The 16,044-nt window shown below is 47.3% G+C and overlaps 1 non-coding gene across 1 annotated transcript; it reads right to left on the bottom strand.

Moving 5' to 3' along the window:
• Window positions 1–4,640: 4,640 nt before the first annotated feature.
• On the bottom strand, window positions 4,641–4,747 carry LOC118758680 (U6 spliceosomal RNA). The gene has a single exon (XR_004995779.2). It is a non-coding gene; the product is annotated as a U6 spliceosomal RNA (small nuclear RNA).
• Between the last annotated feature and the right edge of the window lie 11,297 nt (window positions 4,748–16,044).

Below are 16,044 nucleotides of genomic sequence, written 5' to 3'. Positions count from 1 at the left end.
CGAGGACTTTAGCCGCTAGGCCACGCCGCCGGGCCCCCAAGTAGTGTCTTAACTGCTGCCCAACCTCTTCACCTGTGACAACACTCCTGTGTGTGACAGCCACCTACCCACTGGGGTGCACCTTGACTCCCTCAAGCTAAAAATCCCTCTGTGTCACAAGTCATAAACATCCAAAGCCACCCTCCTAGTCTCATCCTTTCACTTTTTTTTAAGGCTTATTTGCAAAACAGAGATGCAGAGAGAGGAGAGATGAACAGAAATCTTCCATGCACTGGTTCACTTCCCAAATGGCTGCAATGATTGGAGCTGGTCAGAAGGAGCCTAGAGCTTCTTCCAAGACTTCTACATGGGATTAGGAATGATGCAGAAGGAGGAGAAAAAGAAAGACTTAAAGGCTGACCAATACTTCATAATGTGAATGAACCATATTTTATGCAACACTCCACCAGCTAGCAGACATTTGGGTTGTTTCCAGTTTTTGGCTGTTATGGATGTATCTTCAGACATTTGTACGTAGATTTTTATGTGAGTGCTTATCTTCATTTCCTGGATATAGTCATAAGAATAGAATTGCTGGATCCCACAGTCATTCTAATTTTTCATGAACTGGGCCCAGTGGCGTGGCCTAGCATAGCAGTTAAAGTCCTCGCCTTGAACGCACCAGGATCCCATATGGGCGCCGGTTCTAATCCTGGCAGCTCCACTTCCCATCCAGCTCCCTGCTTGTGGCCTGGGAAAGCAGTTGAGGACGGCCCAATGCTTTGGGACCCTGCACCCGCCGTGGGAGACCCGGCCGTTGCGCTCACTTGGGGAGTGAAACATCGGGATGGAAGATCTTCCTCTCTGTCTCTCCTCTCTGTATATCTGACTTTGTGGTGAAAATAAATAAATCTTAAAAAAAAAATCTCTGTTAAAAAAATATATATATAATTTTTCATAAACTAACAAACTGTTTTCCAAGACAATTGAATCATTTTATAGTCCCACCTGCACCATATGAGGGTTCCAATTTCTCTACATCCTTCCCAACACTGATTCTCTTTTTTATTATTATAATCATCCTAGTGAGCGTAAGTAATGTACTTCATTATGATTTTAATTTGCATTTTCCTAATAGCATGATGGTGAGCATGTTTTTTAAAAAATTGTTTTTTCTGTTTTCATCTACTTGAAATGAACAGCGACAGGAAGAGAGACACTTTGTCTTGCTAGCTCTCTAGTTCACCCCCCAAACATCCTCATCTGTAAGGACAGGGCCAGGCCCAAGCCAGGAGCCAGAATTCTACCAAGGTCTCGCACGTGGAGAGCAAGGAAGGGTTCAAGCCATCATATACTGCCTACCTAGATGTGCAATATTAGGAAACTGGATCAGAAGTGGGGTAGCAGGACTCAAACAGCACCCTGAGATAAGATGCTGGTATCCCAAGCGGCAGGTTAATTCCTCATACCACAATGCCCATCCCAAACATCTTGTCATGTGCTTTAAATTTGTCTCTAGTCTCAAATCCCTGACTCAGCTCTCCTTTTGCCACCAAAATTGTCTTTCTGAACCACACCACACCCCTCCTGTTTGGACATTTCAGCAGCTCTGCATCTCCTACAGGCAGGGTCAAAGGCTCAAACCCTTAATTTGACAATTGAGGCACTCTCCCATCTGGCCTCTCTCTATGCCTTGGGCAACACCTCACTCCTCATCTCCCCACTCTGTTCTATCTTTGCAACATGACTCATAGCTCTTAGAACATACAGTCCTATTTCAAGTCCCTGTACATTTGCTGATGGCATCCTGCTCCGGCTTCTGCAAATGCGTCTCCCACCAGCTCCTGAGCGCTCGCCTCCTGTACCTCCTCTCCGGAAGGCCTTTCCTCACCTGCCCTCTGCCGTGACCTTGGCTGTCCTCATGAGCTTCACTTCCCATGGTCTAGCATATTGGTATCTTTGCTTTTGGGTATCTCCTAACTAAGCTGTAAGCAGGGTGGGTGGGCATTGCCTGGACTTAATCTATCAGTCTTCATAACCCAGAACACAGCTTAAGTGTGGGCAATTAATTTTATGGAATCCTGGCGTCCCTTAAATGCCCTCTGGCTCCAGTGTCAATTCTTCGGTTCTGTTCTCCAACAGACAGTAAAGCGAGACTTCAGACAATACTCCCACTGTAACAGTATGTAATAGGGGGCGCGGCGCGGTGGCCTAGCAGCTGAAGCCCTCACCTTGAACGTGCCGGGATACCACATGGGCGCCGGTTCTAATCCCGGCAGCTCCACTTCCCATCCAGCCCTCTGCTTGTGGCCTGGGAAAGCAGTTGAGGACAGCCCAAAGCTTTGGGACCCTGCACCTGCATGGGAGACCTGGAAGAAGCTCTTAGCTTCGGATCAGCTCAGCTATGGCTATTGCGGCCACTTGGGGTGTGAAACAATGGTTGGAAGATCTCTGTCTCTCCTCCTCTCTGTATATCTGACTTTCCAATAAAAATAAATAAATCTTAAGAAGAGTATGTAATAGTTGAAAGAAAAGACTATTTTCCCCTCATTTTATTTGCAAGGCAGAGAGACACACAGACATATTTTCTGTTTATTCTGTTAGCTGGTTTACTTCCCAAATGTCAGCAATGGCTAAGCCAAATCCAAGAGCCTGGGACTCCAGCTGGTTCCCATGGGGGTGACAGGAACTCAAGTACTTGAGCCACCACCTGCTTCAGGCCAAGGTATGTAATACCAGGCAGTCAGACCTGCCAGAGGAGCTGGGACTTGAACCAGGTACTCTGATATGGGATGCAGAGGTCCCAAGCAGCCACTTGATCCACTATGCCAAACATCATTTCAAAAAGGAGTAACAAGGTAAATTTTATATCCTTCAAAATTAATAAAATAAATAATCATTTAAGAGGCAGAGAGATGTAGACACAGCTTTTCTCGGATTCACTCTTCATATACACACAACAGCTTACGCTGGGTTGAGCTGAAGCAGGAGCTGAGAACTCAAAGTAGGTCTCCTTCCTGGGTATGAGGGACCCAACCATCATCTGTCTCCTCCCAAGCTCAGGGAAGGAACAGAGCTGGAATTCACACTTAGTTACTTGGACATAAGCTGCAAGTGTCCCCAAGAGGTGGCCTAACCATTAGGCCAAAATCCTACCCCAATACTAATTGACTTTGTTTCATCTCAACAAGTATGTGTATGGATTGCTTTTCTTTTCATTTTTTTTAAATTAAGATTCATGTTTAAAATATTTATTTATTTTTATTGGATATGCAGATATACAGACAGAAAGAGGGACAGAGAGGAAGATCTTCCGTCTGCTGTTTCACTCCTCCAATGGCTACAATGGCCAGAGCTGAGCCGATCTAAAGCCAGGAGCCAGGAGCCTCTTCTGGGTCTCTCACGTGGGTGCAGTGTCCCAAGGCTTTGAGCTGTCCTTGACTGCTTTCCAAGGCTGCAGGAAGGAAGCCAGACGGGAGGTGGAACATCTAGGATACAAACCGGCACCCATATGGGATCCCAGCATGTGCAAGGTGAGAACTTTAGCCACTAGGCTACCACACTGGGACCTCATTTATTTATTTATTCTAACGAGTTACAGAAAGACAAGGAGAGACCCTCCTTTCACTGGTTCACTTCCCAGATGGTCATTACTGTGAGTATTGGATCAGGCTGAAGTCAGGAGCCAGGAGCTTCTTCCAGGTTTGCCACATTAGTGTCAGTGCCCGAGTCCCTAAGCCATCTTCCAATGTTGATGGCCTGGGAAAAGCAGGATCAAAAGTAGAGCAGCCAGGCCCCAGTGACAGAGAAACACACACACACACACACACACACACACACACACACACACGAGAGAGAAAGAGAGAGAGAGAGAGAGAAAGAGAGAGAGGGAGAGAGAGAGAGATTTTCCATCTGCTGGGCTGGCCCAAAGCCAGGAACCAGGAAGCTTGGAGCTTCTTTCAGGTGTCCCATGTGGATGCAGGAATCCCAAGGACTGGAATCATACTCCACCACTTTCCCAGGCCACAGCAGAGAGCTGGATTAGAAGCAGAGCAACCAGGACTCAAAGCAGCACCTGTATAGGATGCCAGCAACACAAGCAGAAGCTTAACTTGCCATGGCACAGACCTGACCTGGAGTTGTTTTTTTGTTTTTGTTTTTTAGATATTTGAAATACAACTTTATTCTGATTCTTAATGAAAAGGGATGGGAATGATAGTAACAAACAAGATTTCACTACTGACTTTTTTTTAAAGGTTTATTTATTTTTATTGGAAAGGCAGATTCCCAAAAAGCATAGAGAGAAAGATCATCTATCCTCTGGGTCACTCCACAAATGGCTGCAATGGCCAAAGCTGGTCTAGTCTAAAGCCAAGAGCCAGGAGCCTCTTCCAGCTCTCCCACAAGGACGTAGGGTCCCAAGGCTTTGGGCCAGTCTCCACTGCTTTCTCAGGCCACAAGCAGGAAGTTGAAGGGAAATGGAGCAGCTGGGACACAAACTGGCACTCATATGGGATCCTGGCACTTTAAGTGGGTGGATTAGCCAATTAAGCCATTGCGCCAGGCCCTTCACCATTGAATACTGTGGTGTAACTAATAGCAGTTTTATATTTGAAACTAGTGAAGAAAACAACTATGTTCCCGAGAGCTAAAAAAAAAAAAAAAATACAGAATGCTTCACAAATTAGTGTGTCATCCTCACACAGGGAGCATGTTCATCTTCTCTGTATCATTCCAATTTTAGTATAGGCACTGCCAAAGCTAGCACTGGCCCGGGCTTTTAAGGACAGACAAGAATCACCTACATTAAGAGAGGGAGTAACAGCATTCTAAACAAAGAGAACCACTTGCGCTAGCAGTGGAACCAGATGGTATGTTTGGGGTCTATGAATAGATTGAGATGAGGCATAAAGGGTGTGAATGGAGGGGCGGCGGAGGAGAAAGACACGGGCCGGAAAGGCAGGCTGGGGCAGGTGACTGTGGCTTTGTGGGCAAAGGAAGGAGCTTATGGCTCATCACTAACGCTGTATGACATTTGGTTCCAGCTGCCCCCTGGCACCATTGCCTTTCCCCACAGTCAGCATGTGGTTATATTTAGCAGTTCAGGCTAATGGACTCAGTGATGTGTGTGCTGAGCACATGTGTGTAATCAGTCTTTAGAATGCACTTTTAGAATTGTCGCTTGAAATCTCATGAACTTTTCAGAAAGCACCGGATCCCAGCCCAGACTTGAGGTGGTTCACCATCAGCCTAATCCCTGCCCTGCCCTTTGCTCTTGCAACCGTTTAGAGTTCCCAGAGCCTGCTGGCTCTGTAGGAGTGGCTATAATCAAGCCAAACCAGTCAGCTGGGGTGGGGCCTGCAGTACTCAGCCAGGTGAGGAGCCGTACGTATGTGCGAGACAGAGAAGGAAGAGGACATCGGGGGTACCCTCTTCTGTGAGATTTCAGTCTGATATGCAGGGCATTAGATCAGAAAGACAGGTTGGGAACCATTAGTGACATGGGGTAAAGTGAGCATTTACAACGTGCTGGAGTACGGCAGCTGGGACATAGTGAGGGATTCCTAGCCTTACCAACCACAATCTGGTAAAACAGGCAATGAAAAAAGGCCGTAGTGCTTCAGGAGGTACCAGCAGGCTGACCGCAGTCATCATCAACCAATAAAGTTCAGGGCACGTCCTAGGCCGGAACTGCTGGGGTTTGCACTTTGAGCAGCGGCTGGAGAGAAGCGGGGGAGGACAGCTCCCACAGAGCAAGCAGCCCGTGCACTTTAGACCAGAGACTGGCTTATCTCTTACAGGTGGGGAAGTTTCCCGTCCGGTGGTTTGCAGGGCATAGGTGGGAGGGCCCGGAAGGCTGAGCTAAGGATGGAGGTATTGTGGAGCCGCTGTCTTCCAAATGGGATCAGATCTGTCTCCTAGAAAAACAAGTCCCTTTCATGGCAGCCCAGGACACTCACCTGCAAAATGAAAGATGATTTTGAAAATGTCAGAGCCTGCATCCTCTGATGTCTGATTTTGAAAAGTGCTTCTTCTTCTTCTTTTTTAAGATTTCTTTTTTGTTTGTTTAATTATTTATTCATTTTTGCAAGGCAGAGTTTACAGAGAGTGCAAGAGAAAGATTCTTCCAACTGCTGGTTCACTCCCCAAACAGCCACAATGGCCAAGGGCTAAGCCAGGCTGAAGCCAGGGGCTTCTGGGTTTCCTACCTGGGTGCAGGAGTCCAAGCACTTGGGCCAAATTCTGCTTTTCTCCCAGGCACATCAACAGGGAGTTGGATGGGAAGTGAAGCAACTGGGGCTCAAACAGGCACCCAAATGGGATGCCTGTGTCACAGCAAGGTTTAACTTGCTATGCCTAGCGCCAGCCCCAAGAATAAAGCACTGCTTCTTTAACTTTATTGTGCATCGAGGCACCCTGCAATCTTATTCTAGGACCAGGATTGTGGCAGGTTGAGTTGTTGCTTGCAGGACCCAGTGTTGTAGCCTAGTAACTAAAAAATTCACCTTGAACGCTGGTTCTAATTCCAGCGGTCCCACTCCCCATCCGGCTCCCTGCTTATGGCCTGGGAAAGCAGTCAAGGATGGCCCAAAGCCTTAGGACCCTGCACCCATGTGGGAGACCCGGAAGAGGCTCCTAGCTCCTGGCTTCAGATCAGCTCAGCTCCGGCCACTGCGGTCACTTGAGGAGTGAATCATCGGATGGAAGATTTTCCTCTCTGTCTCTTCTCCTCCTCTCTGTATATCTGACTTTCCAATTAAAAAAAAAAAATCCAAAATAAAAAATCTAAAAAAAAGTTGTTGGTTGCAGTGCCAGTATCCCACATTGGAGTGGTCAGTTAGTCTTAGCTGCTCTATTTCTGACCCAGCTTCCTGATGGCTGCCTGGGTAGACAGTGGACCATAGTCCAAATACTTGGAGAAGAAGTTTCCATCCACTGGGTCACTCCCCCAAGGTCAGTGCTGAGCCGAGCAGGAGCTTCTTCCCAGTCTCCTACATGAACCAGTATATAGAAGATCTTTCTCTTTGTATCTCCTTCTCTCTAGATCTGCCTTTCCAATAAAAAACAAATCAATATTTTAAGAAGGAAGAAAGGGAGAAACAGGAGAAAGAAAAAAGAGAAAGAAAGATAAAAAGACTACTGTCAAGCTATTAAAAAACCACCGTTCTACACCACCCAAGCCTCGAAGTTTCTCATTTATTTCTGGATTTTTTTTTAATTGGAAAGGCAGATATACAGAGAGAAAGATCTTCTGTCTGCTGATTCACTCCCCCAGTGGCCACAGCAGCCGGAACTGATGCGATCAAAACCAGAAGCCAGGAGCTTCTTCCGGGTCTCCCACATGGGTGCAGGGTCCCAAGGCTTTGGACCATCTTCAACTACTTTCCCAGGCCACAAGCAGAGGGCTGGATGGGAAGTGGAGCAGCCGGGACATGAACCGATATCCACATGGGACCCTGCCAGTTACAAGGCTAGGATTTAGCCACTAGGCTTTCGCACTGGGCCCCTCATTTATTTCTTAGGCAACGAAAAGCATGGAGAGACATCCAGCATAGAGCAGATGACAAAGGACAGGCTGTGAGTCCTATTGAACCTCCCTATGTCTCCTGGCAACCGTGCAATTCCAAGGTTATAACAGCTCTAGCCTTTATCACGCTTGATAAACCAGGCTGTCTCCTTCCAGACCCATGGGCAGGGACAGGAACAAAGAGAGAGTCGGTGGAGAGTGTAAGTCAGGAAGAAGCAAGGTCTCTGGCGCTAACGTGGGTTTTCCCTGGGACAAACCCCTTCCTCTAGAGTGGAGACCAGCAGTCCCCGTCGCTGAATGTTGGGCGCTGGCGGGAGGCCGGGCCGGTCACGTAGGACCAGTAAGAATGTGTTATTTATCTCTGCAGCTGGAATGCAAGCGAGTCCGAGCCTGGAGCCCGGAGCCCAGAGCAAGGTGCGGGCCTGGACGTGACACAGGGCAGGCGGGCTACTGTCCCCTCCTGCAGCGGCCTGGGGGAGTGCAGCGCGACTCCCACGCCCAGGGTCCCCAGGCAAGAGCGAACCAGGCAGCAACTAGGCCAACACTCCAGCACTAACCCACACCTTCAAGGTGACCTCACGTCACGTGTGATTGGCCCTGTCTCTCCGTGCATGGAGAGCAGATCCTGTGGTTCCCTGGTTCATGTATAATCTCTTGTGGAAGACTTGGCCGGGTGTGTGACCTGGAGGAAACATCCGTACTGCTCTGAGTTTCCCTTCGATTATATAGTAGTATCAATTCTGAAGTGGCTGTTAGGACAGTGGACACGCCTAAGGGAAAAAAAATCATGTCTTTAAAAGGCACTTGTTAAAGAAAAAAAAACTTAAAAAAATTTTTTTTCATTTGAAAGGCACAGTTATAGAGAGAAAAGGAGAGAGAGATACAGATACCTTCCACTCACTGGTTCATTCCCAAAATAGTGGCAAAGGCTGGGCACGAGCTGGTCTGAAACCAGGAACCAAGAGTTTCTTCTGTGTGTCCCATGTGGGTACAGAGGCCCAAGCAACAGAGTCATCTTTCCCAGGAACATTAGCAGGGAGCTGAATGGGAAGTGAGCAACCAAGACACATTCGGTGCCCATATGTGATGCCAGTACCTCAGGTGATAGCTTTATGTGCTATGCCACAGTGCCAGCTCCATATCAGCTTGTTTGTTCAAGACTTATTTTTTATTGAAAAAGCAGATTCACAGAGCAAAGGAGATACAGAGAGAAACTTCTGTCCACTGGTTCACTCCCCAAGTGGCTGCAATGGCCATAGCTGAGCCAATCCGAAGCTAGGAGCCAGGAGTGTCTCCAGGTCTCCCATGCAGGTGCAGGGCCCCAAGGCTTTGGCCCGTCCTCGACTGCTTTCCCAGGCCACAAGCAGGGAGCTGGAAGGGATATAGAGCAGCTGGGATATGAACTAGCGCCTATATGGGATCCCAAAATGTACAAGGTGAGGGTTTAGCCGCTAGGCTATTGTGCTGGGCCCTGGATCTTGACTTTTTTTTTTCTCTGAGTATACAAAAGGTTAATTTTGAAACAGAGTTAAATTATACCATATAATTTCTTTTTCATTTAGCAATGCAAATAACCCTTTCTTTTAAAAAGATTTATTTATTTGATTAGACTGGTGCTGTGGTGCACAGACTAAGCTTCTGCTACAGTGCTAGCCTCCCATATGAGTGCTAGTTCGAGCCCCTGCAGCTCCACTTCTGAATCAGCTCCCTGCTAATGGCCTGGGAGGGCAACAGAGGATGACTCAAGCCCTTGGGCCCCTGTATCCACAGGGGCAATCCGGAAGAGGATCCTGGCTCCAGGCTTTGGACAGTTCCAGCACTGACCATCACAGCCATTGTAGGAATGGACAATGGACAGCCAATGGACAAGAGATCTCTCCCTCTCTGTCTCTGTAATGGTGCCTTTCAAATCATTATGTAAATAAGTCTTTTATTGAGTTGAAAGGCACAGTTACAGAGAGACAGAGAGATTTTCCATCTGCTGGTTCACATTCCCCAGATGATCACAACAGCAGGGGCCACGCTGGTCTGAAGCCAGAACCTTGACGTTTCATCCAGGTCTCTCACATGGGTAGGTGGCCCCGGGACTTGATCTGTCCTCCACTGCTTTCCTAGGCACATTAGCAGGCAGCTGGATCAGAAGTGGAGCAGCCAGGACTGGAACCAGTTACCTTACAGAAAGCCGAAGCTGCAGCTGACCACTTTACAGGATCAGGCAGTTGGATGGGAAGCAGAACAGCCAGGACTTGAACCTGCAGTCTGGTACGGAATGCAGATATGGCAAACAGAGGATTGATCCGGTGAACCACAACACTGGACCCTGTTGCTTCTATTATGAGAACTACAAGAACAGCAACAAAACCTGTGGCAAAATGTGAGAATGTCTATAGGACACATTCTTGGAAGTTGAAGTTCTAAAATACAAGCATGATTTAATGTTGCTAACGTTGCCAAGCAGCTCTTTGAAGAAGAGGTGTCAGTTACCTTTCCACCCACACTGTGTGGGGATACGGATTTCCCAGCATCCTCACAGACACAGGAAGCCAAACGCTGTTCATCTAATAACTTCTAAAACACCATGTGAAATGTGCCTTCCTTGAATCACTAGCAAGAGCACCTTATCATGTGCTTTTATTTTATGTTTAAGATTTATTTGCCTTTGTTAGAAATGTTTATTATCAGACCAGATAATAAAGAGACAGAGATCTCCCATCTGCTGGTTCACGCCCCAGATGGTCAAATGGCCAGAGCTAAGCCTATCCAAATCCAGGAGTCAGGAGCTTCTTCTGGGTCTCCCACGGGTGTGCAGGTTCCCAAAGCTTTGGCCCATCCTCCATTGCTTTCCCAGGCCACAGGTCAGGAGCTGGATGGGAAGTGAAGCACCCTGAACACAAACCCATGCCCACATGGGATCCTGGTGCATGCAAGGCAAGGATTTAGCCATGAGGCTATTATACCAGGCTCCTGTCATGTGCTTTTTTTTTTTAAAAAAAAAAAAAAGATTTATTTTTATTGGAAAGATGGATATACAGAGAGGAGGAGAGACAGAGAGGAAGATCTTCCGTCTGATGGTTTACTCCCCAAGTGGCCACAACGGCTGGAGCTGCGTTGATCTGAAGCCAGGAGCTTCTTCCGGGTCTCCCACGTGGGTACAGGGTCCCAAAGCTTTGGGCCGTTCTCGACCGCTTTCCCAGGCCACAAGCAGGGAGCCGGATGGGAAGCGGGGCCGCTGGGATTAGAACCGGCGCCCATATGGGATCCCGGCACGTTCAAGGCGAGGACTTTAACTGCTATGCTATAGCGTCAGGCCCTGTCATGTGCTTTTAAAAAAAGATTTTCTAAAAGAAAAGAAAAGATTTTCTAAAAAGCAGAATTACAGAGAGATGGAGAGACAAAGAGAAAGAGATCTGTGTGCTGGTTAACTTTCCACATGGCTGTAACTGGCAGAGCTGGGCCAGACTGAAAACAAGACCCAAGAACTCCATCTGGGTCTTCCACAGCAAGTGGGTTATCTTTTGCTGCTTTTCCAGGCACAGTAACAGGGAGCTGGGTTTGAAGCAGAGTAGTCAGGGCTCAAACTGGCTGTTACATGGGATGCTGGTGGTACAGGCAGAAGCTTAGACACTTTTCCCCTACCATCAGCTTTTTAACCAGTGGTTTCCTCTTCTAAGAGCCGCATGTTCTTGTTAAAACCCGTGTTTCTTAGTTGTGCCTTCCTTAAGACCTAGTCATTATGAAGTCTATTTTTTTTTTAAAGATTTATTCTTTTTACTGGAACAGCAGATTTTATGGAAAGAAGGAGAAACAGAGGAAGATTTTTCCATGTGCTTGTTCACTCCCCAAATGACCACAATGGCTGAAGCTGAACTGAGCCAAAGTCAGGAGCCAGGAGCTTCTTCCAGGTTTTCCACGTGGGTGGGTGTAAAGTCCCAAGGTCTTGGGCCATTCTCCACTGCTTCCTCAGGCCACCAGCAAGAAGCTGGATGGGAAGTGGAGTAGCCTGGGACACAAACCAGCATCTGTATAGGATCCTGGCTTCTGCAAGGCATGGATTTAGCCATTAGGCTATCAGTTCAGGCCCCCTCTATGTTAAAAAATTTTTATTTTTATTTTTATTTATTTGAAAGGCAGAACTAGAGGGAGAGAGCTCTTCATCTGCTGGCTTACTCCCCAAATGGCCACAATGACCAAGCTGGACCTGACCAAAGCCAGGAGTCAGGAGCTTCTCCCAGATTTCTCATGCTGGTACAGGGGCCCAATGACTTGATCCATTCTCTGCTGCTTTCCAAGGTGCATTAGCAGAGAGCTGGATTGAAAGTGGAGCAGGGCCAGGTGCGATAGCGTAGTGGTTAAAGTCCTCGCCTTGAATGCGCCGGGATCCCATATGATTGCCAGTTCTAATCCCAGCGGCCCTGCTTCCCGTCCAGCTCCCTGCTTGTGGCCTGGGAAAGCAGTTGAGGACGGCCCAAAGCTTTGGGACCCTGCACCCGTGTGGGAGACCCAGAAGAGCTCCTGGCTCCTGGCCTTGGGTCAGCGCAGCACCGGCCATTGCAGTCACTTGGGGAGTGAGCCATCGGACAGAAGATCTTCCTCTCTGTCTCTCCTCTTCTCTGTATATCTGACTTTCCAATAAAAATAAATAAATCTTTTAAAAAAAAGAAAGTGGAGCAGCAGGGACTCAAACTGGCACTTACCAGCTATGCCACAACAGCGAACCCCCCAAATGAATCTTTTTAATAAATAGTCTTTAGGCAAGGAGCATGATTTTAATTTTATAAGACACATATGTTTACATATAAAATCATTAAAGCAATTGAATTTAAAAAGTGCAAACAGTTATTAAGAATCCAGAGGAAATTGGGGTTGGCATTGTGGCTTACTGGCTAAAGCTGCCACCTGCAGTGCTGACATTACATATAGGCACCAGTGTACATCTTGGCTGTTCCACGTTTGATTCAGATCCGTGCCAATGGACTAGGAAAGCAACAAAAGATGGCCTCATCGCTTGGACCCCTGGGCGCACAGGAGATATTTGGAAGAAGCTCCTGGTTCTAAATCGACCCAGCCATGGCTATTGTAGACATCTGGGTGGTGTACTTCTCGGGATGAAAGACTTTTGCACTCGATCTGTAGCTCTGCCTTTCAAATAAACAATAATCTTTTAAAATATTTCCTTAAAAAAAGAGGAAATAAACTTGCAAAATCAGAATAGTACTAAGAGAAGTTGGATGTCCTTTTGATTATTTTAAAAAAATATATTTATTTGGGTCTGGCACAATGGCCCAGCAGCTAAATCTTCACCTTGCACACACCAGGATTCCATGTGGGCAACAGTTCGAGTCCATCCTGCTCCGCTTCCCATCCAGCTCCCTGCTTGTGGCCTGGGAAAGCGGTAGAGGACGGCCCAAAGCCTTGGGAGTTTACATCCATGTGGGAGACTCAAAAGAGGCTCCTGGCTCTAGCTTTGGATCCATGCAGCCCTGGCCATTGCAGCCACTGGGGGAGTGAATCAGTAGACAAATCTTTGTCTCTGTTTCTCTCTGTAAATCTGCCTTTCCAATAAAAATAAATAAGTCCTAAAAAAAAAAAAAAGATTTACAGAGAGAAGGAGAGGCAGAGAGAGATCTTTCATCTGCTGGTTCACTCCCCTAATAGCCATAATGCTGGAGCTAAGCCAATCCAGAACCAGAAACCAGGTACTTTCTCTAGGTCTCCCACATGGGTGTGAAAGCCTGAGGATTTGAGTCATCCTCTACTGCTCTCTCACTCCGCACTCAGGGAGCTGGGTAGGAAGTGGAACAACTGGGCCACGAACCCATGTGTATATGGGATGATGGCACTATAAGCAACTTGTTATGCCATGGCATTGCCCTTCCCCTCCCCACCCTCACTTTGATGGTCTTAACTTTTTTTTTAATATATAACTTTACTGAGATCCAGAGTATCTGAGTATCAGAGATCCAGAGATCTGGAGTATCTGAGATCCAGGCTTGATGAAAAATCAGACTTGGCTAGGCCGCAGCACCCACCAGCATGTGCACGCCAAAGCCAAGGTTTGGGGCAAGCTTTGTAGTGATTCTTTTACTGTCAACCCAACTAGGTTGCAGCATCACAGTTAGCCCAAGAGCTGGGTCTGGGTGCAGGCAATGAGCTGGGCCAGGCCACTACAACAGCCAGCACACATGAGATCAAGGGCTGAGGATCTCCTGAGTGGGCGTTCCTAATGGGGTTCCCCAACTAAATCCCTGACCTGTGGGAAAGTCACATGGCTATGTGGCCTGACCCTGCAGCATATGTTGCAGGACTGGGTCACCTCAATTACCGACTCTAGTGCAAGGATAAAGACTATACCCAGATGCACCCCAAAGATAAGACTGCTGGCTGGCTCATGTAAGCCAACAAAGGACTCCAAGTACCTCTTCAAAGGATAGAGAAAAAGGCAGATGGTCAACCCTCCAGATCAGGCCTGTGGATACACTGAGGTAGACAGGCACAGCCAACAAGCCTTAGACAGAGCTTCTCAGAACAATCAAGACCACTCCAGTGACACCTTTGGGACATTGTTAGAGACCCATCAAAGGACCGTCTGGGTCCCTGGTGCTGATGGGCTTCCAACTAGGCAGGAGAGGGTTGGTGAGGTGGGGCGAGGGTGGGTGCTGTCTGCTTCCTAATCGGAAGTCCAACATGGGTCTGCCACACCCTTGCCTTTGTAATAAGCACTAAAATAGATCAATTTTTTTAAAAATGTAACTTCAGAGAGGGCCCAGTCTTTTTTTTTTATCTTTTCACCAACCAAACTCTCTATCGCCCTCTTCTGTTCAGGTGCTCTCATTTCAATGCAGTTCAACTAGGATTAAGGGAAAGTATTATCCACTGTGGGCAGTGCCTGAGTTTAGTTCTCTACTTTGCTCTCATGAATCCTGCTCTAGTCGTGACTGAGGGATGCAGAAGCCACATTGTGGTGCAGTGGGCTGAATCACTGCTTGGAATGCTCACATGTCATGCATGAGTGCCTGGCTTATGTCCTGGCTGCTCTGCTTGCTGCGGGTGTGATCCTAGCAGGCAGGCAGAGGGTGCTGACTCAAACGGTTGGGTCTCTGCCACCCACATGAGAGATCCAGATGGAGTTATTGGCTTCTGGCTATAGCTTGGCCCAAGCTTTGGGTAGTGAAGCAGCACATGGAAAATCGATTTCTGTCTCTCTGGCTTGAAGTAAGTAAATAAGTAAATTTTGTTCCTGAAAGTGCGTATGTCTCTCTGGAGTGTCAACTAAGGAACAGGCAATCTTGCATTACCTTGTGAAAGCTGTGTTATGAAATTGACTGTGAAATAGTATGAATTTATAAAAAGTGAAAGTGATAGTTCAAATTTAAAAAGAAAAAGTGATAGTTCAGACATGTTGTGGCTGAAGTAAGCTGTTCTTCAGGGAGGGAGTGGCTGGTTTGGCCCACTCTCCTCTGCCTTTAGGAACAGTTTTGTCCTGAAGCCATTTGGGCAGCACTGTTACAGGTGATGGAAAACCGTGCATTAAGTTCCAGTAAAGGCTCTAGACCAGGCCAGGAGGAGATTAACAACTTCGGAAGAGTTTTTGGGTTACACTTGACAGTGCTGATGATTCCAAGCAGGAATAAAAGTGACGATAGGCTGCAGGGGTCGGTGTTGTGGTGTTCTCACACAAAGCTGTCACCTGCAATCCCATATTTGTGCTAATTCGAGTCCCATCTGCCCCACTTCTGATCTTACTTGCTGCTGCTGCTGCTGCTGCTGGCCTTGGAAAAGCGGTGGAAAGTGAACAACAAGTACCCTGCCACCCACCTGGAAGACATGGAAGAAGCTTCTGGCTCCTGGCTTCACTCCGGCCCAGCCCAGCCACTGTGGCCATTTAGGGAGTAAACCAGCAAACACAAGCTATCTCTCTCTGTATTTCTCCCTATCTCTCTGTCTGAATTCGGATGTTCAAATTTCCCTTATCTACTTGATGTATTGCTCCTTTTCTACTTCATCCTTTTCTTCAAGCAATATAGATGGCACACCAATTCCCTCGTTACTGTGACCTCGCACTGATTATTGGACCTGTCTGTACCCCATTTTCCTTGTCTGCAGGTTGATGAAGATTAAGTCTACTCACCCCCAGTGAAAATGAAAGGAGTTCATTAGCACAGGGTGTAGAAAAGTCAGCATAATCTACGCATTAGATAGCTACCTTAGCAGCATTATGACTCACACAGCATCTCCCAGGGCTGGGGATTCCACAGGTACCACCTGTCGAGGCTGGAATTGGTTTAGAAGGAAGATGGGCCAGGCTGTCCATAGCCCTTGTCCAGCCACCCACTGTCCCCAACAGCAAGTGTTCAGAATGAATACTGAATGAATGCTGAATGAATAAAAAATTGTTTTCTCAGTGAACTGCAAGCCGCTTGAAAGCAAGGACTATACTTGCTGGCTCTCATACTCCTAGAACTAAGCACCAGGTGAAGCAGTCAGCAGGGGCTCAGGGATTAGCAAACTAATGAAGACGCAAGGGTGCATAAATACCT

Source organism: Ochotona princeps, chromosome 2 (genome assembly GCF_030435755.1).
Source record: "Ochotona princeps isolate mOchPri1 chromosome 2, mOchPri1.hap1, whole genome shotgun sequence".
NCBI classification, from domain to species: domain Eukaryota; kingdom Metazoa; phylum Chordata; class Mammalia; order Lagomorpha; family Ochotonidae; genus Ochotona; species Ochotona princeps.
Note: the sequence above shows the minus strand (reverse complement) of the source record. Positions and strands in the feature narration are given on the sequence as shown.